At 42.2% G+C, this 27,089-nt stretch overlaps 1 pseudogene; it reads right to left on the bottom strand.

Annotated features, from left to right (window-relative positions):
- Positions 1 to 24: 24 nt before the first annotated feature.
- LOC143546782 (endoplasmic reticulum oxidoreductin-1-like) lies at positions 25 to 25,231 on the bottom strand (annotated as a pseudogene).
- Between the last annotated feature and the right edge of the window lie 1,858 nt (positions 25,232 to 27,089).

Here is a 27,089-nt window from a genome sequence, read left to right as displayed (position 1 = left end):
AAACAGGCTGAAATTGCCAACTCTATCAATGGTCCATCCGTGATTCTCGCAGTCTTTGAATCAACCTGGCTGCTTTTGCAGAATGTTCCAAGATCAAGCCATCCATATCAGCAGAAGAGCCCATATCCGTGACTGATTTGAGTGATTCTGATAGCCGATTGAGCAGATTCACCAATGCTATTACTTCATATATTTGCAGTTGCAGCTCTGATCCAGTAAAACATAAATATATATCTCAAGGAGAAGAAACAATGAAACTTTGATTCATAAAAACCTTTGATACTAGGTAGGTGATACTCACAGACTAATATGACTTGTCTTTTATCATCAACAGAGGACAAGATTTCTAGTGCAGTCCCAAGGCCACGAACCTGAAGTTTTCCCCACAGTCGACACTTTTCACACCCTACACAATTCGTGAGGGCACTGCAACATGTATAAGTTTCGGTTACAGACAGGTTGACAACATCTGGATTATATTTTTCCTTAAGGGCAAGAATTTATAAACAAAAGATGGCTCAAAATAAAAACAGACCCGAACCAGACCGAGACCAACCCGCATTTACTATACTAATGTATGTTTTTGGAGATGCATGTTTAATCCATAACAGAATTTATGTAGTGATAGTTTATGATGATTAAGTTTACTTAGATATAATTGACTAAATTTGATTATTATGCTTGGTGTGTGTATATATACTGTATGTATATTGTGTTGGGTTATGAAGGCCTTTGGGCCGGTTTTGTTAGGAGGCCCGGTTTTGGCTCCTAATTATGTTTAACCCTAATCTTGTTTATTATATATATCCCATCATGTAATTTTAATCTTGATTCCGAGCTAATAAGAAAACCTAGTTGTAGCCCGTGGACGTAGGTCCCCTCGCGGGGACCGAACCACGTTAAAGTCTTGTGTCGTTTAAATTTTCGTTTATGCGTGTTTATCGTTGTGCATGTGTGTGTTGTAACACCCCGACCAAAGGCGGATTATACATCGGGGCGCCACATATTGTTTCATTACTCGTGACACTATTGGGTGTCAATATTTAATAAATACATTCATTCGCGCACGCGCAGGGTAGACACAAGATAACATAAATCATCATAAATCAATATATTATAAATCATAATATTCGAACAGCAAAAACTTGTCTTGACACATTTTAATCTAGGTCCAAAATAAAGAAAACTTCCTACGTGTCCACAAGCTCCAAAACAGCTACTGCAAACCTGAACATGTGTTAAAATAAACGTCAAACACTTGCGTGTTGGTGAGAAATCAAGTTTAATAGATAATAATAGATAACAATAAATCTGCGCGCAACACGTGTATGTCTGGTGTTTAACAAGGGTGCAATCAGATTGTGATCAAGCCTAGATAGATCATAGCTCATAGTTCATAGTTCAATCCGTGCTCCCAATTGAGCACAAAAACGAGAAAACATCTGTGCAAGTGTAAACAAAGAAAACCGTAAACGATAGGTCTCCCGTGTTCATCTAATGGATCCATGAAAACTGCGGAATAGGCCGAACAAAGCGGTTAATGATACACACATACAAATAAACAGCCAAGTAAACGTCCTCAACACATGGGATACTGCGCGACTAAAGTTCATAAACAAGTTTAAGACTCTAAGTTTGTATGAACACATGAACATCCCAAAACATTAAAAGCAAAAAGGGATTAGGTACGAGATTACTCACTTGATAACGATGCGGTGTAAGATAAAGCAAGAACCAACTTTTAAACAAGCACAAGTTAACCTATAAACAAGATTATTGTTTTAATGATTTGTTTTAAGTCTTGATTACAAGTTAGCATAATTAATAAGTAAATTATTATATATAATATATATATTACCGGAAAAGCAGGACAGAACAGGGAGGAAGACGGAGGCAGAGAGGGAGGCGGCAGAGAATCAACGGCAGAGAGCAAGGAAGAACAGGAGAGATTAAGTGTTTTGTGTGTGTAGTGTTAAAAATAACATTATTATTTATAGAGAAACCCTAGGGAACACAATCCCTAGAAAAGGGGAAAAGATCTCCAAAAAGTAAAAGATTCCAAAAGCAAAAGATATCAAAAGATATGGCAGTAGGGAAAAAGAGAAAAAGGCTGACAGGGAACAGTAAAAAGCATTGGCGGATCAGAAAAAGGTACTGGTCAAAGCATGGAAAAAGCAGATCTCCAAAGATAATGTCAGTCACTTTTTCTGCCAACCAATGGGGTTGGTGCGCATGCTGCGCCGAAAGTAACTTATCAGACATAAAGCAGATTAGGTCAACAGCTCAAAAGATAAGACATCACAAAAGCAAACGGCTAGATTCAACAGAAGAGAACTCAAAGGGTTTAGCGCGAGAAGGCTTGAGCGCGAAGGCAGACACAGAAGGTCAAGAGAGCGCGAGCGCGAAGGCAGACAGAACTAACCTTAACGCGTCGCGGAAAGAACTACATTTCTAAGCGCGCCGCGGGAAGAATCACATTTCTTAGCGCGCCGCGGGAGGAACTAAAATTCCTAGCGCGCCGCGGGAAGAACTATAATTCTTCGCGCGTCGAGGGATGAACTATGTGACACCCGGTAAATTCCCAACCCCTTAAACTAAGTAATCAACCTAATAATTAGGTGATTGTAAATATTATGCGCGCCATGTTAGTCAGCGCGTGCATTTGTTATGTGCGCCCTGCGCGAGCGCGCTATGTTAAGAATCAGCGCGGACATTTATGTTTGCCCTGCGCGAGCGCGCCATGTTAGTCAGCGCGTGCATGTGTTATGTGCGCCCTGCGCGAGCGCACCATGTTAAGAACCAGCGTGAGCATATGTTATATGCGCCATGCGTGAACGTTTTGGCTTTATGTTTTCATGTAACTTAAACATTATGTTGTCTATGGGTTGACCATCCCGCATGATGCTAAGGCGGGTGCATCCTACATCGTTTATGCGCGTGCGGAAGGGAACTAACCTACCCGCATGGCGGGAACGTTGAGAGCTAGTTTGTCTGAAGCTCCAAGATGGAATTGACTTCAACATGACTGATCACTATGTTGAAATACCAAGACCACCTGGAGAATCTACAAATGAAACTCAAATGTCCCTAACTGCGAGAAGGTTACGCACCTACCCGCAGCAAAGACATGTCCTATACGCAGAAAGCTATGCGCACCAAGTTATACGCGCAGAACATTTGGTCTATTCTCCAGTTAAGGAGATTACTCCCGCCCGAAAGGAAACAGTAGCGTGTTTCAGAGATTTTTCACTTTTTACTGTACACTGACAAAAGTACCTGAAAAAGCACACTGTAACATGAAAAGTCAACTGTCAGCCACCCTATTCTCACCAACCCCAGATCTGCATGTTCTGTCCAAATCAAATCAAAATCTTTTATCCACCACTCCACTCTTAAGTAAATAATAATAACTTCCATACTTTATCATCATTACATTTAGATATGAAAAGATTTTAATCCCCCAAAAGCAAGGGATTGTGTTCCCTTGAGTTTGCCTATAAATTTGTAGCCTAAATTATCACCCGAAACACACTTCAAAGAACTACAAACTTGCACTAATCCTTTCCCAAGCATCCGTTGTTTCCAGCTCCGATCCTGTTACTAGGTAAGCCGAGAATATAACCTTGAGACCTACTATCCAACCCTCATATTCTCCTATTTCTTGATCTTAATATATATACTTGTTATTTAATCGTATTCTAGACCTTCGATTCCGAGGCCAACACCAAGAAAACCCGAATCTCGATTAATCCCTTAACAAGAACCTCAGGTGAGTCTCACAGCCCCATTTTCACTGTTTTCACTATTTTAAACTGTTTTCGGGGCGAGGGACACGTACTTAAATAATGTTTTATCATGGTATACTTACAAGCTAAGCAAACGATTACGTGTTTAAGTTATGTTTCATGATGAGCAAAGCAAACAATTATCTATGGTTTTTCGATGATAGTGCACCAGATTCGAGTAAGTGATCACTTTACCATTGGAACTCTAAGGGTAGGGACTGCTGGTTTGATCCACCCACTCGTAGGGGTCGCACCTCTTTGCATGGACGAGTGCCTAGTATGGTCATGGGGCAGTACTATGGGTTTTAGCCCGCTCGTAGGGGTCGCACCTCTTTGCATGGACGAGCGCCTTGTTTTCCGGCACAACGTCCGCGCGTAACCCGCGGGACGGTATTACAGTATTATTCGCTCGTAGTGGCAGCGCCACTTACACAGACGAGCACAGTTTTTCAGAAATGTCCACGCGTAAACCGCGGGACGATATTACTTATTTTAGCTCGTAGTGGCAGCGCCACTTTGCATGGACGAGCACAGTTCCCAGAAATGTTCGCGCGTAACCCGCGGAACGATTTTATCAGAATATGTTGATATAACTATGTTTTCCCAAGCATGTGTTTAATAATGCTATCAGAACTATGTTTCAGAATGATTCGTATCAAGATTATGATGCAATACGATTTATCAAGTTACTAAAACTTGTGAACTCACTCAGTTTATACTGATTCAAATATTTTTACGTGTCTTTCAGGAGATAACTAGGTAGCGCATGGAGTCACACTTAGAGCACCTCACGCTGAACATCTAAAACTAGCTTTTTGGAAGATTTTAGTTCTATCCCTTCGATGCGCGTGGTTGTACCCGCCGCGCAAAGGGGATATGGCGTGGAAATCTTCAACAGTTTTATACTTGGATGTTTTTATGTAATTTTAAACAATGTAATGTATTTGTATTAAACTTTTCATGCGCAATGAAAATCTTTGAATGTTTGCAATGACCCGTGCTTAATTATCAATCCCCACTCGCGCGCGCCCGGCTGTTTCCGCCGCTCAGGGCCGGGTGTGACAGATTGGTATCAGAGCACTGGTTATAGCGAACTAGGAAAAGAAGTTTTAACCTAGACTATAACCGATTGGGGAATCGCATGAAATACTTTTCAAAGAAAATATTTTCAAAAGAAACTATACACACACTTAGGAACACGGGTCACACAGTGTCTATGATAACATTATGTGCTCAGAGTACATGCGCTAAGTTTGATATATTTCCACTCTCTTTTAAAGCGAGAATGCCTCCAACTAAAGCCAAAGGAATTTCCATGACACCCGAGGAACTCGCGGAAATAATCGCGCAGGCGATTGCGACACATGAGGCCAGCAAGGCCGAATCTAGTCAGGGTCGTCAGAATGAGACCCCAGAACCCGAATCAGGAGCCTTGGACAAAGGATGCTCCTACAAGACATTCATGGCCTGTAAGCCTTGGTCATTCAAAGGCACTGAAGGAGCCATTGGGCTCTACAATTGGATTGACAAGATGGAGACAGTTCTCTCCATTAGCGGATGTAGTGAGAACCAGAAGGTCCTTTATGCGACCTGCATGTTCCAAGAAGCAGCTTCATCTTGGTGGAAGCTTCAAGTGAAAACATTGGGGCGAGAAGTTGCTCTCCACAAGACCTGGGAGGAACTGAAGGAAATGTTGATGAGAAAGTTCTGCTCACGCGCAGAGATTCAGAGTCTGCAACAAGAATTCTGGAACCACACTATGGTAGGAACGGATATCGACGCCTACAACAACCGGTTCAACGAGCTTTGTCAGTTGGTGCCAGATATGGCAAACACAGAGGAAAAGAAGGTCGAGAGGTATATCTTTGGATTGCCTCCTGTTGTTAGGGTTCCGCTCAACGCCGCAGCGCCTCCAACCTTCGATGAGGCGGTTGCGCGGGCCATCACCCTTACAAGGGATACGGTCCGTGCGGGTATGTTGACTACGCGCGGAAGCGAGCAGCGAACCTCTGACTCCAAAAGGAAATGGAACTCTCACCACCGAGGGTCCGACTCCAAGCAGCCACCGTTCAAGAAGCAGGAGAGCGTAAGGACTTACGCGATCCAAGCCGCGGAGTCGTCAAGGAAAGGATACAGCGGGCCTCGCCCATGGTGCAACAAATGCAAGTACCACCACGATGGTGAGTGCGCGAGCGTCACGTGCGCCAAATGTGGCAGACCAGGGCACAAGACGATGAATTGCCGTGTCAGAGAAGCTGGAGCAAGCGACAACTGCTACGCATGCGGGAAGCCAGGGCATTTTAGCCGGGATTGCCCGCAAAAGGGAAACCAAGCTCGCGGGAGAGCTTTTGTGATCGGCGCAGGCGAAGCTAAAGAAGAGCCGAATGTGGTAACCGGTACGTTTTTGCTTAACGGCCATTTTGCATCTGTCTTATTTGATACTGGCGCTGATCTAAGTTTTATATCTGCTGAGTTTAAAAACTCCTTAGGTCTAGCAACCAGTAGGCTAGACATACCTTATACTATAGAACTAGCCAATGGTAGGCAGTTGTGCGCGAGCGAAAGGGCTGAGCAATGTGTTTTATTCATGGGAGGTCACGAGTTCAATATTAACTTGTTGCCTATAGATTTGGGAAGTTTTGACATTGTGGTAGGTATGGATTGGTTAGTCGAGAATCTCGCAGAGGTTATTTGTCATGAGAAACAGGTTCGGATCCCACTGTTGAACGGAGAAACTTTGATGATTCAAGGGGAAAGAAAGGGAGTTGCGACGAAACTGATTTCGTGCCTAAAGGCGCGTAAGTGCCTAAGGAAAGGGTGCTACGCCTTCCTGGCGCATGTAGTAGAAAAGAAAGATGAGCGAAGAATTGAAGACTTACCAGTAGTGCGCGAATTTCCAGAAGTTTTTCCTGAAGATCTGCCCGGATTACCGCCGCCGCGACAAGTCGAATTTCGCATCGATTTGGTCCCAGGAGCTGCGCCAGTAGCACGAGCGCCTTATCGATTAGCTCCATCTGAGATGCAAGAACTATCCAATCAGTTACAGGAACTATTGGATAAGGGTTTCATTCGCCCAAGTTTCTCACCTTGGGGAGCTCCAGTACTGTTTGTGAAGAAGAAGGATGGTTCCTTCCGGATGTGTATTGACTACAGGGAGCTGAACAAGCTGACAGTCAAGAATCGGTACCCTTTACCGAGGATTGACGACTTATTTGACCAGTTGCAGGGATCCAGTTATTATTCGAAGATAGATCTACGGTCAGGATACCACCAACTTAGGGTCCATGAGGAAGACGCGCCAAAGACAGCCTTCCGAACTAGATATGGCCATTATGAGTTCTTAGTGATGCCTTTCGGGCTAACTAATGCGCCGGCTATATTCATGGATCTGATGAACCGCGTGTGCAAACCATACTTGGACAAGTTTGTGATTGTGTTTATAGATGATATTCTGATTTACTCTCGGACCAAGGCCGAGCATGAGCAACACCTGAGATTGATTTTGGAATTGTTAAGGAAAGAAAAGTTGTATGCGAAGTTTTCCAAGTGCGAGTTTTGGCTTAGAGAAGTTCACTTTCTCGGTCACGTTGTAAACGAGAAAGGAATTCACGTTGATCCTTCCAAAGTCAAGGCCATCGAAAACTGGGAAGCGCCAAAAACCCCAACTGAGGTGAGGCAATTCCTAGGACTAGCTGGCTACTATCGACGCTTCATTGAGAACTTCTCCAAGATAGCTCTACCTCTGACCGCGCTAACTCAGAAAGACAGGATGTTTGTTTGGGGCGAAAACCAGGAAGCAGCGTTTCAAATGTTGAAGCAGAGGTTATGTAGTGCGCCAATTCTATCTCTGCCCGAGGGGACAGATGACATCGTCGTTTACTGCGACGCTTCACATCAAGGACTCGGATGTGTCCTTATGCAGCGAGACAAAGTCATAGCGTATGCCTCGCGCCAACTTAAGACCAATGAGAAGAATTACACAACGCATGATCTGGAACTTGGAGCGGTTGTCTTCGCGCTAAAGATTTGGCGCCATTACCTCTATGGTACAAAGTGTATAATCTTTACGGATCACAAGAGCCTTCAACATATATTTGATCAAAAGGATTTAAACATGAGGCAACGAAGATGGGTTGAATTGTTGAACGATTATGATTGTGAAATAAAATACCACCCTGGAAAGGCGAATGTGGTGGCAGACGCGCTAAGTAGGAAGGAGCGAATAAAAACGCTACGAGTCAAGGCTCTAAGGTTGACCATTCACGCAGATCTCTCTACTCGCATCCGAGAAGCTCAGCAAGAAGCCTTGAAACCAGAGTTTGTTAAAAACGAATGCCTTGGGGGCATGGTTAAGAATTTGGAACTTAAGAACGGCAATCTATATTTCGCTAACCGCATATGGGTCCCTCTCAAGGGAGGATTGCGCGAACAGGTCTTGAACGAAGCTCACAAGACGCGGTATTCCGTACATCCTGGCGCAGACAAGATGTACCAAGATGTTAAAATGTTGTATTGGTGGCCCAATCTTAAAGGCGCCATCGCGACGTATGTCAGTAAGTGCCTGACGTGTTCAAAAGTAAAGGCTGAATATCAGAAACCATCAGGGTTGCTTCAACAACCAGAAATTCCCATGTGGAAGTGGGAACAAATCTCTATGGACTTCATCACCAAACTACCAAGGACACCTGGGGGTTATGACACAATATGGGTTATTGTGGATCGGCTAACTAAGTCAGCACACTTCCTGCCGATTAAAGAAACTGATAAAATGGAAAGGTTAGCCCGACTATATATTCGAGAAGTAGTTTCAAAACATGGAGTCCCAGTGTCCATCATTTCTGATAGAGATAGTCGGTTCACCTCAAGGTTTTGGAGATCATTACAAGAGGGGTTAGGTACTCGACTGGACATGAGTACGGCTTATCACCCCCAAACGGATGGACAAAGCGAACGAACGATCCAGACATTGGAAGATATGCTGCGCGCGTGCGCGATCGATTTTGGAGGTAGTTGGGATACCCATCTCCCGTTGGTTGAATTTTCTTACAATAACAGTTATCACACAAGCATTAAGGCTGCGCCGTTCGAAGCTTTATATGGGCGCAAGTGTAGATCCCCACTGTGTTGGGCTGAAGTGGGCGACAAGCAAATAACTGGTCCAGAAGTGATCCAAGAAACAACAGACAAGATTTTTCAGATAAGGGATCGCCTTAAGGCAGCACGCGACAGACAGAAAAGTTATGCTGATATGAGAAGGAAACCGTTGGAGTTTCAAGTAGGGGATAAAGTACTTTTGAAAGTCTCTCCATGGAAGGGAGTCCCCCGTTTCGGTAAGCGAGGAAAGCTAAATCCGCGCTACATTGGACCATTTGAGATCCTGGAGAGGATCGGTCCAGTTGCTTATAAACTCCGTCTACCCGCCGAACTCAGTGGAGTTCATGATACGTTTCATGTATCCAACCTCAAGAAATGTTTATCTGACGAAACGTTGATTTTACCGGTGGAAGAAATTCATATTGACAAACAGCTGCACTTCGTAGAAGAGCCTATAGCAGTAACCGATTGGAAAGAACAAAGGTTGCGCAGAAGCAGAATCAAGTTGGTAAAAGTTCAATGGAACTCAAGGCGTGGGCCTGAATTCACTTGGGAAAGAGAAGATCAGATGCGCATAAAATACCCACACCTCTTTCAGAATATGGCTTCTGCCAGCAACGTCTCCTAAATTTCGGGACGAAATTCGTTTAACGAGGGGAGAATGTGACACCCGGTAAATTCCCAACCCCTTAAACTAAGTAATCAACCTAATAATTAGGTGATTGTAAATATTATGCGCGCCATGTTAGTCAGCGCGTGCATTTGTTATGTGCGCCCTGCGCGAGCGCGCTATGTTAAGAATCAGCGCGGACATTTATGTTTGCCCTGCGCGAGCGCGCCATGTTAGTCAGCGCGTGCATGTGTTATGTGCGCCCTGCGCGAGCGCACCATGTTAAGAACCAGCGTGAGCATATGTTATATGCGCCATGCGTGAACGTTTTGGCTTTATGTTTTCATGTAACTTAAACATTATGTTGTCTATGGGTTGACCATCCCGCATGATGCTAAGGCGGGTGCATCCTACATCGTTTATGCGCGTGCGGAAGGGAACTAACCTACCCGCATGGCGGGAACGTTGAGAGCTAGTTTGTCTGAAGCTCCAAGATGGAATTGACTTCAACATGACTGATCACTATGTTGAAATACCAAGACCACCTGGAGAATCTACAAATGAAACTCAAATGTCCCTAACTGCGAGAAGGTTACGCACCTACCCGCAGCAAAGACATGTCCTATACGCAGAAAGCTATGCGCACCAAGTTATACGCGCAGAACATTTGGTCTATTCTCCAGTTAAGGAGATTACTCCCGCCCGAAAGGAAACAGTAGCGTGTTTCAGAGATTTTCCACTTTTTACTGTACACTGACAAAAGTACCTGAAAAAGCACACTGTAACATGAAAAGTCAACTGTCAGCCACCCTATTCTCACCAACCCCAGATCTGCATGTTCTGTCCAAATCAAATCAAAATCTTTTATCCACCACTCCACTCTTAAGTAAATAATAATAACTTCCATACTTTATCATCATTACATTTAGATATGAAAAGATTTTAATCCCCCAAAAGCAAGGGATTGTGTTCCCTTGAGTTTGCCTATAAATTTGTAGCCTAAATTATCACCCGAAACACACTTCAAAGAACTACAAACTTGCACTAATCCTTTCCCAAGCATCCGTTGTTTCCAGCTCCGATCCTGTTACTAGGTAAGCCGAGAATATAACCTTGAGACCTACTATCCAACCCTCATATTCTCCTATTTCTTGATCTTAATATATATACTTGTTATTTAATCGTATTCTAGACCTTCGATTCCGAGGCCAACACCAAGAAAACCCGAATCTCGATTAATCCCTTAACAAGAACCTCAGGTGAGTCTCACAGCCCCATTTTCACTGTTTTCACTATTTTAAACTGTTTTCGGGGCGAGGGACACGTACTTAAATAATGTTTTATCATGGTATACTTACAAGCTAAGCAAACGATTACGTGTTTAAGTTATGTTTCATGATGAGCAAAGCAAACAATTATCTATGGTTTTTCGATGATAGTGCACCAGATTCGAGTAAGTGATCACTTTACCATTGGAACTCTAAGGGTAGGGACTGCTGGTTTGATCCACCCACTCGTAGGGGTCGCACCTCTTTGCATGGACGAGTGCCTAGTATGGTCATGGGGCAGTACTATGGGTTTTAGCCCGCTCGTAGGGGTCGCACCTCTTTGCATGGACGAGCGCCTTGTTTTCCGGCACAACGTCCGCGCGTAACCCGCGGGACGGTATTACAGTATTATTCGCTCGTAGTGGCAGCGCCACTTACACAGACGAGCACAGTTTTTCAGAAATGTCCACGCGTAAACCGCGGGACGATATTACTTATTTTAGCTCGTAGTGGCAGCGCCACTTTGCATGGACGAGCACAGTTCCCAGAAATGTTCGCGCGTAACCCGCGGAACGATTTTATCAGAATATGTTGATATAACTATGTTTTCCCAAGCATGTGTTTAATAATGCTATCAGAACTATGTTTCAGAATGATTCGTATCAAGATTATGATGCAATACGATTTATCAAGTTACTAAAACTTGTGAACTCACTCAGTTTATACTGATTCAAATATTTTTACGTGTCTTTCAGGAGATAACTAGGTAGCGCATGGAGTCACACTTAGAGCACCTCACGCTGAACATCTAAAACTAGCTTTTTGGAAGATTTTAGTTCTATCCCTTCGATGCGCGTGGTTGTACCCGCCGCGCAAAGGGGATATGGCGTGGAAATCTTCAACAGTTTTATACTTGGATGTTTTTATGTAATTTTAAACAATGTAATGTATTTGTATTAAACTTTTCATGCGCAATGAAAATCTTTGAATGTTTGCAATGACCCGTGCTTAATTATCAATCCCCACTCGCGCGCGCCCGGCTGTTTCCGCCGCTCAGGGCCGGGTGTGACAAACTACGATTCTTAGCGCGCTGCGAGAAGAACTACAAATCCTTAACGCGTCGCGGGAAGAACTACCGTTCTTAGCGCGCTGCGAGAAGAATTACAATTCTTAGCGCGCTGCGAGAAGAGTTCGTCTCGCGTATCGCTGAACAGGTGGTCTTCACGCAGGCTTCCTCGAAAGGAGTCTGGCGCGTGGAGCTGCGCAGACAACCTTAGGCGGGAAGGAACAAAGGACAGGCAAAGAGTTAGAAAAAAGAGGGAAACAAGGCGTAAGGGCGGGACAGCGACAAGAGGGAAAAGAAGGCGGAAAGAGAGAAGGACGGGACGGCGGAAAGAAAGAGAGAGAGAGGCGGGAAGGAAAATATATTATTATTATTAAAAGTAAAATATAAGTATAAATAAATATTAAATCATAAAAGAAAGAGATCGGGTCAGAGAAACGGGTACCTGGGTCGGGTCGGATTCGGGCAGATGCTACAGTCTCCCCTACTTTAAGAAATTTCGTCCCGAAATTTATCTCGAAGTAGGTTGCGCAGAGAACAGGTGCGGGTACTTGATCTTCATCTGATCTTCCCTTTCCCATGTAAACTCGGCTCCGCGCTTGGACTCCCAGCGAACTTTCACGATAGGGATGCGACTGCGCTTGGTTTGCTTAACCTCGCGATCCATAATCTCAACAGGCTTCTCAACGAAATGCATAGATTCATCAACTTGAACTTCATCAAGTGGAATATGAAGGTTCTCGTCAGCTAAACACTTCTTGAGATTGGATACATGGAACGTTGGATGCACATTACTGAGCGCGGGCGGCAGGTCAAGTCTGTAGGCAACTTTTCCTACACGCGCGAGAATCTTAAATGGTCCAACATATCGAGGAGCAAGCTTACCTTTCTTCCCAAAGCGGACAACACCCTTCCAGGGCGACACTTTGAGGAGAACAAGATCACCAACTTGAAATTCGAGAGGCTTCCGCCTACGATCTGCGTAACTCTTCTGTCGGCTTCTGGCAGTCAGCAGATGATCACGGATCTTGGCGATTTTATCGGTTGTCTCTTGAACAAGTTCGGGTCCTGTGATTTGAGCTTCTCCCACTTCGCTCCAACAAATCGGGGAGCGGCACTTACGACCGTAAAGTGCTTCAAATGGGGCCATACCGATACTGGAATGATAGCTGTTATTATAAGAGAACTCGATCAAAGGCAGGTGCGAATCCCAATTACCTCCAAAATCAAGAACACAAGATCGGAGCATATCCTCAAGAGTTTGAATAGTTCGCTCAGACTGACCGTCAGTCTGGGGATGATATGCCGTACTCATGTCCAAGCGAGTTCCTAGCGCAGATTGGAGAGATTTCCAAAAGCGAGATATAAAACGGCCATCGCGATCGGATATGATGCTCAAAGGAGTACCATGGCGGCAGACAATCTCCTTGACATAAAGCTGCGCGAGTTGCTCAACACGGTAGTTTTCACGAATGGGCAGAAAGTGAGCAGACTTAGTCAAACGATCCACTATTACCCAAATGCTATCATGTTTGCTTGCTGTCAAAGGTAACTTGGTAATAAAGTCTATCGCTACACATTCCCATTTCCACGTAGGAATCTCTGGTTGTTCGAGCAAACCAGATGGGCGTTGGTGTTCAGCTTTTACCTTAGAACAAGTCAGGCATTTAGCTACGAACACAGCAATATCCTTTTTCATACCGGGCCACCAATAAGCAATGCGCAAATCCTTGTACATCTTTATCAGCGCCGGGATGAACGGAATACCGAGATTTGTGCGCTTCACTCAGGATATCAGCGCGAAGATTCTCATCATAGGGAATCCAGATGCGATTAAGGTAGCAGAGAATTCCATTCAGATTAGGGACAAAGTGCGCTTCCGCGCCACACGCTAACTCGGCGCGAAGGTTACCATTACTGATGGATGCGCGCTGCGCGTCACGGATACGCGATTCAAGGTTGCTTTGGATCGGCGCGAAGTGAAGCTGCGTGCGCGGCAAAATACAGTTAAGCTGGCAGGGTTTTCGGCTGAGCGCATCGGCTACCACATTAGCCTTACCAGGATGATACCGGATCTCACAATCGTAATCGCTGATGAGTTCGTTCCATCGGCGTTGTCTCATGTTAAGTTCCTTCTGATCAAAGATATGCTGAAGGCTTTTATGGTCAGTGTAGAGGATACACTTAGTACCATAAAGGTAGTGTCTCCAGATCTTCAAGGCAAAAACAACTGCGCCTAGTTCGAGGTCGTGAGTTGTATAATTCTTCTCGTGAACCTTGAGTTGCCTTGATGCGTAAGCGATAACCTTGCCTCGTTGCATAAGAACACAACCGAGACCTTGGTTGGATGCATCGCAATACACGACAAAATCATCATTACCCTCAGGTAGCGCAAGAACAGGAGCTTCACACAACAAACGCTTGAGCGTTAGAAAGGCTTCTTCTTGCTTCGAGCCCCAAATGTACGGTTTACCTTTGTGCGTTAGAGCTGTTAAAGGCAAAGCGATCTTCGAGAAGTTCGAAATGAAGCGCCGGTAATAACCAGCTAAGCCCAGAAAGGAACGGATCTCAGAAGGAGAGGATGGCGTAATCCAGTTCTTGATTGCTTCAATTTTGGATGGGTCGACATGAATACCCATCTTGTTCACAACATGACCAAGAAACTGTACTTCATCAGACCAGAATTCACACTTGGAGAGCTTGGCAAAGAGCTGCTCGGCTCTAAGCTTTTGCAATACCAATCGGAGATGTTGCTCATGCTCGGCCTTGGTCTTAGAATAAATCAGAACGTCATCGATAAACACAATTACGAATTTATCCAAGAAAGGCCTACACACCCGATTCATTAGATCCATGAAAACGGCGGGTGCGTTGGTTAAACCGAAGGACATGACCAAGAATTCAAAATGGCCATAACGAGTTCGAAAAGCAGTCTTCGGAACATCTTCATCGCGGATGCGCAACTGGTGATAGCCAGAGCGGAGATCAATCTTCGAGAAACAAGAGGCACCTTGGAGTTGATCAAAGAGGTCGTCAATACGTGGTAAGGGATACCGGTTTTTAATGGTGAGTTTGTTCAACTCGCGGTAATCTATACACATGCGAAACGATCCATCTTTCTTTTTAACGAACAACACCGGAGCACCCCAGGGCGAAGAGCTAGGGCGAATGAATCCTTTAGCAGTCAACTCTTGAAGTTGGCTCGCCAATTCTTGCATCTCAGCGGGTGCAAGACGATAAGGAGATCTAGCTACGGGGGAAGCACCAGGGACAAGATCAATACGGAACTCGACTTCACGAACGGGAGGGATACCAGGAAGATCATCAGGAAAAACTTCAGGGAAATCACGCACAACAGAGATATCGCGAAGCTTCTTCTTTCCTTCATCGGGTTTGACCACATGGGCTAAAAATGCAATACACCTTTTCCGCATGAGCCTTCGGGCTTCGGCGCAAGACATAAGTTTAAGACCACTGGAGGGTTTTTCGCCGTAGATGTGAAGATCACCATTTTCTCGAGGAATGCGAATCATCTTCTTGGCGCAAATAACTTCGGCGTGATTATGCGTAAGCCAGTCCATACCAATAATAACATCAAAGCTTCCAAGAGGCATGGGGATGAGGTCGATCAAAAAGTCGTTTTCGTTAAGGTTAAGCGTGCAATCTTTAATCACAGAGTTAATTAAAACAGTTTCGCCATTAGCCAATTCAACTGAAAAATCTTCTTTTAAATCATTGCGCGGTCGCGCAAGCTTCTGCTCAAAGGCGCGAGAGATAAAACTTCGATCGGCGCCAGTATCAAAAAGTACAGAAGCATAAAATCCGTTAAGCAAAAATGTACCATTAACTACGTCATTATTCGCTTGCGCTTGGTGCGCGGTTATGTTAAAAGCTCGTCCGCGTGTCACTTGGTTCGAAATCTGGTTCACCGGATTCGCTTGTGTGATTTGCACTTGTAGTCTCGGGCACGCGTTCCGGAAATGACTGGGATCACCACAGTTATAGCACGACCTGGGTCGTGGGTTTTGGTAGGTTGGTTGTGGGTTCTGCGGGTAGACTGGTGGTGTTTGCGCAATTGGGTTGGCGGGAGGGACTCTACAGTATTCGGCAGAGTGACCAACGCGGCCACATCGGTTGCATTGTCGACACGGGGTTTGGGTTGGGTGGTGAAGTCTACAGGTTGGGCAAAAGGGTTGATTTCCTGTGTAAGGTTTCTTAAGTGGCGGGGCAGGGAGTGCGGGATTGGTTAAGGCATAGTTATGGACTACAGGAGGTGTTGGGTAGGCTGACAGAGGGTTAGGCGCGTAAACTGGAGGTTGGTAGATGGGTTGCTGGACAATGGGCGGGTTGGTAAGCGCAAAGGCTTTGCGCCTGCGCTTGAGGTTGTTACGGTTTGAGGGTTCTGATTTGGTTTCTGTTGGTTCAGGAACAGTCTTGGTGAGTTTGGTCTTTTCTGTTCCCCGCAGGAACAGGGTTCCTGCTCTGACATGGTTGTCGCTGAGCACAGCGGCCAACTCGATGGCGTCAGAGAGGGTAACTGGGTTTCTGGCCCATACAGAATCTTGAATTTCCATGGGGAGACCCCCAAGGAATTTCTCTATGGCTCGGCGGGAAGGGGTAACAAGGTGAGGGACAAGCAGGCTTAGTTCATGGAAACGCGTCGCGTACTCGCGCGCTTCACCGCTGTATTGCTTAAGATTCCAAAATTCTTCCTCCAAGCGCTTAACTTCGTTGGGAGGGCAGAATTCTCGCGTCAGAATTTCCTTAAATTCCTCCCAGAGCATGCTGGAAGCAGCTTCTGCGCCACGCGCATGAGCTACTCCATTCCACCATGTAAGCGCTCTAGATTCCAGGACACTGGAAGCATATAGGGTTCGTCTGTCTGAGGGGCATTGGGTGTGGAGGAAAGTGTTTTCTATTTTCTCAAGCCACTGGAGCATCACGGTGGCTCCTTCAAGACCTGTGAACTTTGGAGGGTTACCCGCGTTAAAGGACTTAATGTTGTAACCAGAGGTGTTGGTATTGTTTTGGCTCAAAGCTTGGGCTATTGCGGCGGCCATTTCCTGGGAACGTTGCTGCGAAGTCTGCGCGCGGCTTCTTTCTTCCTAAGATGGCGAGCTGATAGTGGAGGCATTCTATAAAAGTTTTAATTTTAGTTAATATCTTGGTTTTATCGCAAAGTATAACCTCAAAAAACTTGGATTTACGGAGTCAGTTACTGTCAAAAGTTGAAGTAAAATAAATGACCCTAAATGCAGACTTAATAAAGGTAACAAATTCGAATCAAGAATCGACAATTCATGTATCACCATGACTTTCCGAATTCCCAATTTAAAATATACGGGCAAACGAGTATTGGAGATTGACGATTCATGTATCACCATGACTTTTCAATCTTCAATATAAAATATACAAGAAAATGAGTATTGGAGGTTGACAATTCATGCATCACCATAACTTTTCAAGTCTCCAACCTCAGAACATAATCGTAAATGGAAATTGAAATTCAACTATTCATGTATCACCATGACTTTTCGGATTTTCAAATCCAACAAACGAATATGTAAGTAAAATCAGTAAAAATCGAAATTCAACAAAAATCGAAATATCGCGAAATAAAACATAAAATCATACACTGCGCAAGCGCGAGCATATTCATAAATAACGAGTAATTAACAATAAGCGCGCAAACATGAGATTTCTCTCATGCGCGAGAAGGGACTCTTAGGTATTCTAGGCCGTTACGTCTAACCACCTATCCTAAAGTCAACGAGCTCTGATACCAATCTGTAACACCCCGACCAAAGGCGGATTATACATCGGGCCGCCACATATTGTTTCATTACTCGTGACACTATTGGGTGTCAATATTTAATAAATACATTCATTCGCGCACGCGCAGGGTAGACACAAGATAACATAAATCATCATAAATCAATATATTATAAATCATAATATTCGAACAGCAAAAACTTGTCTTGACACATTTTAATCTAGGTCCAAAATAAAGAAAACTTCCTACGTGTCCACAAGCTCCAAAACAGCTACTGCAAACCTGAACATGTGTTAAAATAAACGTCAAACACTTGCGTGTTGGTGAGAAATCAAGTTTAATAGATAATAATAGATAACAATAAATCTGCGCGCAACACGTGTATGTCTGGTGTTTAACAAGGGTGCAATCAGATTGTGATCAAGCCTAGATAGATCATAGCTCATAGTTCATAGTTCAATCCGTGCTCCCAATTGAGCACAAAAACGAGAAAACATCTGTGCAAGTGTAAACAAAGAAAACCGTAAACGATAGGTCTCCCGTGTTCATCTAATGGATCCATGAAAACTGCGGAATAGGCCGAACAAAGCGGTTAATGATACACACATACAAATAAACAGCCAAGTAAACGTCCTCAACACATGGGATACTGCGCGACTAAAGTTCATAAACAAGTTTAAGACTCTAAGTTTGTATGAACACATGAACATCCCAAAACATTAAAAGCAAAAAGGGATTAGGTACAAGATTACTCACTTGATAACGATGCGGTGTAAGATAAAGCAAGAACCAACTTTTAAACAAGCACAAGTTAACCTATAAACAAGATTATTGTTTTAATGATTTGTTTTAAGTCTTGATTACAAGTTAGCATAATTAATAAGTAAATTATTATATATAATATATATATTACCGGAAAAGCAGGACAGAACAGGGAGGAAGACGGAGGCAGAGAGGGAGGCGGCAGAGAATCAGCGGCAGAGAGCAAGGAAGAACAGGAGAGATTAAGTGTTTTGTGTGTGTAGTGTTAAAAATAACATTATTATTTATAGAGAAACCCTAGGGAACACAATCCCTAGAAAAGGGGAAAAGATCTCCAAAAAGTAAAAGATTCCAAAAGCAAAAGATATCAAAAGATATGGCAGTAGGGAAAAAGAGAAAAAGGCTGACAGGGAACAGTAAAAAGCATGGGCGGATCAGAAAAAGGTACTGGTCAAAGCATGGAAAAAGCAGATCTCCAAAGATAATGTCAGTCACTTTTTCTGCCAACCAATGGGGTTGGTGCGCATGCTGCGCCGAAAGTAACTTATCAGACATAAAGCAGATTAGGTCAACAGCTCAAAAGATAAGACATCACAAAAGCAAACGGCTAGATTCAACAGAAGAGAACTCAAAGGGTTTAGCGCGAGAAGGCTTGAGCGCGAAGGCAGACACAGAAGGTCAAGAGAGCGCGAGCGCGAAGGCAGACAGAACTAACCTTAACGCGTCGCGGAAAGAACTACATTTCTAAGCGCGCCGCGGGAAGAATCACATTTCTTAGCGCGCCGCGGGAGGAACTAAAATTCCTAGCGCGCCGCGGGAAGAACTATAATTCTTCGCGCGTCGAGGGATGAACTACGATTCTTAGCGCGCTGCGAGAAGAACTACAAATCCTTAACGCGTCGCGGGAAGAACTACCGTTCTTAGCGCGCTGCGAGAAGAATTACAATTCTTAGCGCGCTGCGAGAAGAGTTCGTCTCGCGTATCGCTGAACAGGTGGTCTTCACGCAGGCTTCCTCGAAAGGAGTCTGGCGCGTGGAGCTGCGCAGACAACCTTAGGCGGGAAGGAACAAAGGACAGGCAAAGAGTTAGAAAAAAGAGGGAAACAAGGCGTAAGGGCGGGACGGCGACAAGAGGGAAAAGAAGGCGGAAAGAGAGAAGGACGGGACGGCGGAAAGAAAGAGAGAGAGAGGCGGGAAGGAAAATATATTATTATTATTAAAAGTAAAATATAAGTATAAATAAATATTAAATCATAAAAGAAAGAGATCGGGTCAGAGAAACGGGTACCTGGGTCGGGTCGGATTCGGGCAGATGCTACATGTGTTGTTTCGCTTCCGCGCGCCGCTTTGTTCCTAACAAGTGGTATCAGAGCTTAGGCTCGTCTGACACACAGCTCGTTGCAAGGAGACGATTGCGGTTGAAGATCGCAGGGTTAATTTCTGCTTCGTGTTCATCAGTGATCGACAGTCAAGATTGGTGGCTGTCAGGCTGAGTTAGGGTTTTGATTTGGATCTGGTTAGTGATTCGGTTTCATGTTCCCTCGGTTAATCGCTGCTGAGATATCTTGATTTATTCTTTTGTTCAATCGATGGTCTGAGTTCAAATCGAAGTCATCGGCGAAGTAGATGGTCAGCGCGATCTGTGTGTGCCAGTATTTTATGGGGTCGGCTGATTATGCTGGCCAGAGATTGCGATGGGAGACCATGGCCGATGTTTCTGTTTCTTGTCTTGACCTGAATGATGTGTGGCTAGAAATTGATGAAAATATGAGAAAGACAAACAAGGGTTTTTCTTTGTTTTTTTTTTCTTTTTCACGTGAAGGAGATAATTCTCCTTGGGGCTGGTTACTTTCTCATTGGGTATTGAAAAGTGTGACTAAAGTTTTTTTTGTTTAAATCAATATTTGGTCAGTCTTGGTTTTCTACTTCTCTAACTTTTGAGCTGCCATTTTTGTTATTTGGAAGCAAGTTGTGATTAAGTTTTTTTGCTAAAAACTTGGAATTCACTGAAACTTGCAGAAAGAGTTAGGATTTTGTGTTTCAAGTTCGGGGTTTGACTATTTATTATCAACCGTAAATTAGGGAACCGGGTTATGTGAAAATTCAGCATTTCGGGTTAGATTTGTATGCAAAAGATGGTCTGAGGTAATTGTTTATAGTTTATTTACGATTACTTGATTTATCGGTCATTGTAGGAGCAAATCGGTTTAACTTGAAAGTGTTTAGTAAAACAGAAGTCAAGTTCATGCTCGTGTCATTGTTGTGTATGTTAACTGTTTTTCGATCTGTTCTCGTTTGTTATTTTCATAACTAAAGACGAGATAGTTGTGATCAGAATGTTTGACGGTTTGGATTTTGTTGGTTGATTGGTTTGTCAAAGGGAACTTGGATGTGGTACTGGTGATGGATAAACTTGGAGAAAATGGAACCAACGAGTGTGCTGGTGACGACATAGTGAAATAAAAAGGTTAGTGACAAGTTATGTGATTTATTGCTCGTTTGGATGACTTTTCGGTTAGGGTTTGTGTTAACTGATCGGGTGTACGGTCATAGAACCCTTGGTACCGCTTGTTCTCCATGAAAGTTCTACTGTTGTTATAACTGTTTTCCTATTAGCTGGTTCGGAACTGTGATTATTACTTTTTGTTCGTTTGGAATTGTGAAGTTATATCTTGTTTGCTGGTGATCAGTGGTACACCATTTGAGAGGTTCAGGATCTCGTGTTGGGTAAAGTTATTTGCCGGGATAGTACGAGTGGGGTCATGGAGTGTTGGTGTGGCATGGGTTTGGATAACAGAGACAATGGGAGCTGGGCATAGTCGACTTGGTAGGTTGCGTAAAGGTGAGACATTTTAAGAGTCGATGTCGAATGGTTTGGAATTCTGCTTTTGAGAATGTATACGGGGTTCATGCATTGGGACTCAGTGAAGGCGGTGAAGACTCTTGGGTTCAAGATTCTAGTTTGCTTTATTTCTTGTTACTCACTTCAATGAAGCATTTGTTGAATCTTTTAGTTAAAGACTTTGGAAGATACGGTCTCTGTATCGTCGGAAGAAGAGAACCAACTTTCGAGTTATAAAGTCTTGGCTCGCTAAATCGGGTAGAGCTAAGGGGTTTCAGTTTGCAGACATGAAGCCTAGAGCCACAGTGATGTTAGCTTGAGCGTATTCGGAGGTCTGAACATGTTCGGGGTTTTGGCAACAGTGGGAGCACGCGGTGTGTTCTAGGTTCGTTTCCAAAGGGACGTTGGGTTCGGAGGACCAGGAATCCGAATGTGAAAATCTCTCCTGGTATAGTCTGCTGATTTGGAGAGTGTTTATCCTCTGGAAGTCTTTGAAGCCGGTTGTGTGAGTAAGTGAGAGTCGGTTAAGATTGAGGATGAGTCATTGGCGAGTTTTGTCATGGCTGGGTATGGGATGACCAGATTGGAGCTCTCAGGAGCTTCAATGGGCCTTTCAGGTAACTGATGAGAAGGGCGGCTGCAACTAGGGTGTGGATTGGTAGAAATCTTAGTTTGTTCCTAGAGAACTGGAGGCTTGGAGAACTTCTTTTGTTGAAGTTTTAGCTTGTTCTTGGAACTGGAGGTTTGGTAGATTTCTGTTACTGAAGATTACTAGAGTTACTGGATGACTGGGATTGTTATTTGCTTTGACGGCGAGCTGGGGTTTATCGCAAGGCCTTCAAGTGGGAGATTGTTGGGTTATGAAGGCCTTTGGGCCGGTTTTATTAGGAGGCCCGGTTTTGGCTCCTAATTATGTCTAACCCTAATCTTGTTTATTATATATATCCCATCATGTAATTGTAATCTTAGTTCCGAGCTAATAAGAAAACCTAGTTGCAGCCCGTGGACGTAGGTCCCCTCGCGGGGATCGAACCACGTTAAATTCTTGTGTCGTTTAAATTTTCGTTTATGCGTGTTTATCGTTGTGCATGTGTGTGTTGTTTCGCTTCCGCGCGCCGCTTTGTTCCTAACATATTGTAGAGAAGGGATCATGAGAAAACTTAAAAGATACGTGACAACTTCAAGAAAACCACTTTTAAACAAGATTTTGTTTTTTTTTTCATTCTTTTTATATCCTAACAAAATCTGCCAAAAAAATATACATGTAGTTTGCGAGTTACAAATATGTAACTCATAAGCTGCATATATGTACCTCGTATAAGATGCACATTTGTAGCTTTGTGAACCACATATTTAGAAAAATATATTTACAATACAAACATCATAATTAAAAAAAATGAAGAAAATAAAAAAAAATTGATTGGGTGGTGGTAGTTTTCTCGTTTCTCATGAACTCTTCCCATATATGGTATGTATATACCGTAAAGATTCTGACAGAAACCATATATTGTATGTATACATAATGTGAATATTTTAGCAGAAACCATATATTATATTTATATTGGCATATTGTATGTATGCAGAAACCAACTATTTCGGTCCAACCCGAGACCAAGTTCTGGCCTGGCACAACCACACAACCCGGACCAATCCACACAATAATGGTCCAGTCCTCGGGTTTGATTTTTCATGGTTTTCGGGGTCCGGTCCGGTTCGGGTTTGACCTGTTGCATAAGAGGGAAAGCTTATGTTTCTGGATCTGTTTCTTCAATTCGGGTCCGCTTTGGCCTTGCCAAAGTTTAGCCTCATCAAATGGAAGAGTGCACGCAGCTTGTAATTTTGGATTGTGAAGTAGCTGTCGGATCAAGAAACGGGCTTTCAGATCTTAAAGATGGTTAACAGAGTTATATTGGGCCTCCTCCAAGTATGGGGCTGTCTGTGGTATAAAGAACAAACACGAAATGAGAGAAAATTTGATGAATACTTTCTTGGTAAGTGTACAAAAGGGAGTTAAAGCTCTGTGAACAAAGAGGAGAGTGAAGTATAGGTTTTGAACACGGTCAGGATGTTTCAAGACACGATCATAGAAGATTTGGACCCCACTAAATAGCAATCAGAAAATAATTAGTTAAGCAGTGTTAAAGCAATGGACTGCATTTTAACTGAATCTTGTACGTACATGTAGCCTTACGGTTGTCTCATTGAGGAGATAACCAATAGCTATGTGGACCGAAATTGAGGAATGGGGACCAGATATTAACTTGTATAGCACGTTCTTCCCTTGCCAGCTATCTCCTGATGAATCTGCACAAAAAGATGATTTCAAGGAGTTATTTTTGTTACCATTAAATTAACTTTTTAAAAACGAGCATACAAATATACTTCAACTTCAAGCAGATTTGTCTGGTTTACTTGTTTCTATATGGTGTAAAATAAAACATGAAATTACTAAGCAATTGCACATTAGCTACTGATTATCTCCTAATGAAATCACTAAGCAGTTTACGTGTTTCTTTGCGGGTTTCTTTATTGAACAAATACCAAAACAACTGGATTTGAAGCGACAAACAATATGGAGAAAATCATTTTGTCACATAATTACTGTGGTATAAATCATGTTCTGTTTTCTGAATACGGTAAGTCGGTAACTTGTTTATAGACTGCAACTCCATAAATGGCATTTCGCATGGCCTAACTGAAACCAAAAAGTGGTAAAAATGAGAACATGGGCTTACATTTTGGACAAGTTTCAGAATATACAGCATCCCATATTCTTCTGGCTGATGGTCCTGTGTAACCTGTGTACCGTTCGGGATTCAGTTGCAAATTTACATATGTCATATCACCTGCAGATTAAAGAACTTCAATCGATATTAAAGAGTTCTCAAACGCAACAAACTTATATATACCCAAAAAATATATAAAAGTGATGTAGGGAATGATCAATGGCCATTATCAGTTTCATCGTCACATGGATTATCCACTACTGTGAAGTCTCTAAATGTTTTAGCATCTATAGTATGATCAACAGCAGCCTCTGGATTTATAAGATCATCTTTTGGACATTTGCCTACACTGCAATGAATCAATATGCACATGCCGTCATCAGGCCAAAAGGGGCAGTCACACCATAGCTTAACCTATCACAAATGAAACCACAAAGATCATAAATACTCTAATAAAACAACTCCAAATATTTTGAAAATAATCAAAACATATTTATTCCGTCATTATCAACCCATTCGTTTGAAAACTGAAAGCATCTTTAGTATAAAGTATAAACTATACCTTATAATACCAGAAGAAAGGAGTCGTAACTAGTTCTTGCAACAAGGGGTGTAAAACAGCTCCGTTAACACTATCAACAGTCTCATGATCACAACAACAGTCCTCAACAACACCTGTATAGTATGAGAATCCTGCTCAATGAACACCTGAGGAAAAGATAAAATTATTATTTCTTATCCAAATCAAACTCAGAAGTAATTTCCAACTATCTCTAAGTATCCCCAAATTCACCAGAAACCTAATTCACAAATCAAAATATTGATATGATCTTGCAGTTACATATAATTAGACTTGTATACATGTAATTGTTGTAATAACCGAACACACTTTCACTTGTATATGAAAGATGATGAACTATCTAGGAAATATTACACATGAAAGTAAAAGTAACATCTTGGTACATTACACTATACTACACGTATATACAGCCTAATTGACGGTTAGTTAATATTTGGCACCAAAATAACCATCTAAACCATCAATAATTCTAGATAATCACTATATAATACATAAGTCTATAATTATATAAGATACAGTAACAATACTAACTAATTAAGTTTATAACAGCATAGAGGAATAATAATAATGATGATAATAATAATAATAACAAACCTGAGGACAACGGAATGGTGGACGGAGGAAAGAGTTATTATTCGGGTAATGACGCCATTGATTTAGAGATGTAGCGAGTAAAACTGCAATCAATGCTCCACCACCATATGATCTTGTTCTTATTTTGATCCTCATTTGTATGATTCTTGCTTTTAATCTCTGCCTCCGTCATTAATATTTTCGCTCAAAACTCACCAATATAACAATTCGTTAAACGTACAAAAGTCTGTAGTTAAGAGGTCTGCATTGCAAGAATCCTAACCTTACGTTGAGTTTGATTTAGAGATCGGATTAAATCTAAGAGATTAAAGTTTGACTTGTTGAATTGACTTATAACGACGGCTGCATTACAACAGATGAAGAGTTTGAATGAGTTGAATCAGTTGGGAAGTTGGCGGTCTAAACAGGAAAGAATACCTACCGAATACAGCTGAATTACAAGTACATTTAAAACATAATAATAATAATGATACGGACTTATACCGTACTGGTTTAAGTAAAGTAAAATTTATTGTTTACACTTTAGATAAAAGTTTTAGTACCATCCAATCAATCATTTTTAACTTACCAGCATTTCCTATACACTAAAATCATGTACTTTTTGATTTCTTTTTAAGTTGAAGTTTATGAAATTATATGGTTAAGTATTAAATACGGTTGAACCATCGATAGCCAGGTGGAACATTTTTTATTCCAACCAGGTAACGTTCAAACACCGGTTTTTAAATATGTGACGGTTCAAAACACGTTTATTAATGACAACAAAAACTTTTATAAAACATGTTATTTCACACCTCACGTAGTCACGTTAACCCAGTACTACAACTCAGTTCAACCGAACTTAACCCATTATTATTAAACCCATTAACCAATAAATTTGTAGCACCTCACATTCATTCTTACTATCCCTGAGAACGTGTTTTCCTCACAAGGTACAATAGCAAAAGCAATTTGTATCGCACTGAACCTGAAATCCAACTGAAAAATATATGCTCTAGTTGTTATAATACAGAGCATTCCAATCCGTCCGGTAAATTATATGAGTGTGGTTCTTCATTTTTCAAAGGTAGTTGAGAGAAAAAATATTAATGTTGATAAATAAATTTGAAAAATTACTCTTCATCCTCTATGAATTTTTATGTTTGTTGAAAATGGTTGTAAGAATAAAAGAAAGAAAAAGGTAAGAAATCATATCCTGCCTACAAAATTTTACACTTGATACATATTGTGAGTAAATATGGCAACTCAACTTTTTACGGTTTCTTTGTGTTTATACTTTAAGAGCATTCCCAATGGGTTCTCTATATCCATCTTTATTTCTAAAATTTAGAAAAAACATTCAAATAATTACTCAAACCCATTCTCTATCTTCAAACTCCATCTTTAAATTTTAGTGAAATGATATAAGAAGCCTTCAAATTTAGAGTGTTCCATAATACTCCATTTCCATCTACCCTTCTATAAATTTATATTAAAAATCATTTAATATTGAAAATAATAATAAGACAAATGAATATAGAGATAGTAATGGAGAATGAGTTGGGGAGATTATTAGAAAATGATGTATAATTTAAAGAAACTATTTTTTTTAGTTAAATTTTAAAGATGGAGATAGAGAACCCATTGGGAATGCTCTAAGCAACAAATCATATGTTACCTCCAAATTTTACACTTTCATACATATGTTAAAACTCAACTTAATCATGAAATAAAATATCCATAATGCGATCATCGTGGAGACCTTGACAAGACTCTTCATGCCCTCTTTGCCATGAAATAGAATTCCCACATTCATTTCTCACGTCTTCACATGTATCAACAAAATGGCAAGTCAAAATGTATGATTTCAAATGCTTAATAACGTCATTCAAACCCTTCTTTTTTCAAGCTCATGGTTTAATTTCTTGGGTATTAATTGGTTGAAGCTCTTCACATGACGACACAACTTCTCAACATTCTTTCATCCACCTACGTAAGCATGCATACCTTTGAC

The sequence above is a fragment of the Bidens hawaiensis genome, unplaced genomic scaffold, assembly GCF_021521415.1.
Source record: "Bidens hawaiensis isolate Kalapana, Puna unplaced genomic scaffold, B.hawaiensis_p1.1 tig00014463_1, whole genome shotgun sequence".
In the NCBI taxonomy this organism is placed as follows: Eukaryota; Viridiplantae; Streptophyta; class Magnoliopsida; order Asterales; family Asteraceae; genus Bidens; species Bidens hawaiensis.
The sequence above is the reverse complement of the archived record's forward strand: the minus strand, read 5'-3'. Positions and strand labels throughout refer to the sequence as shown.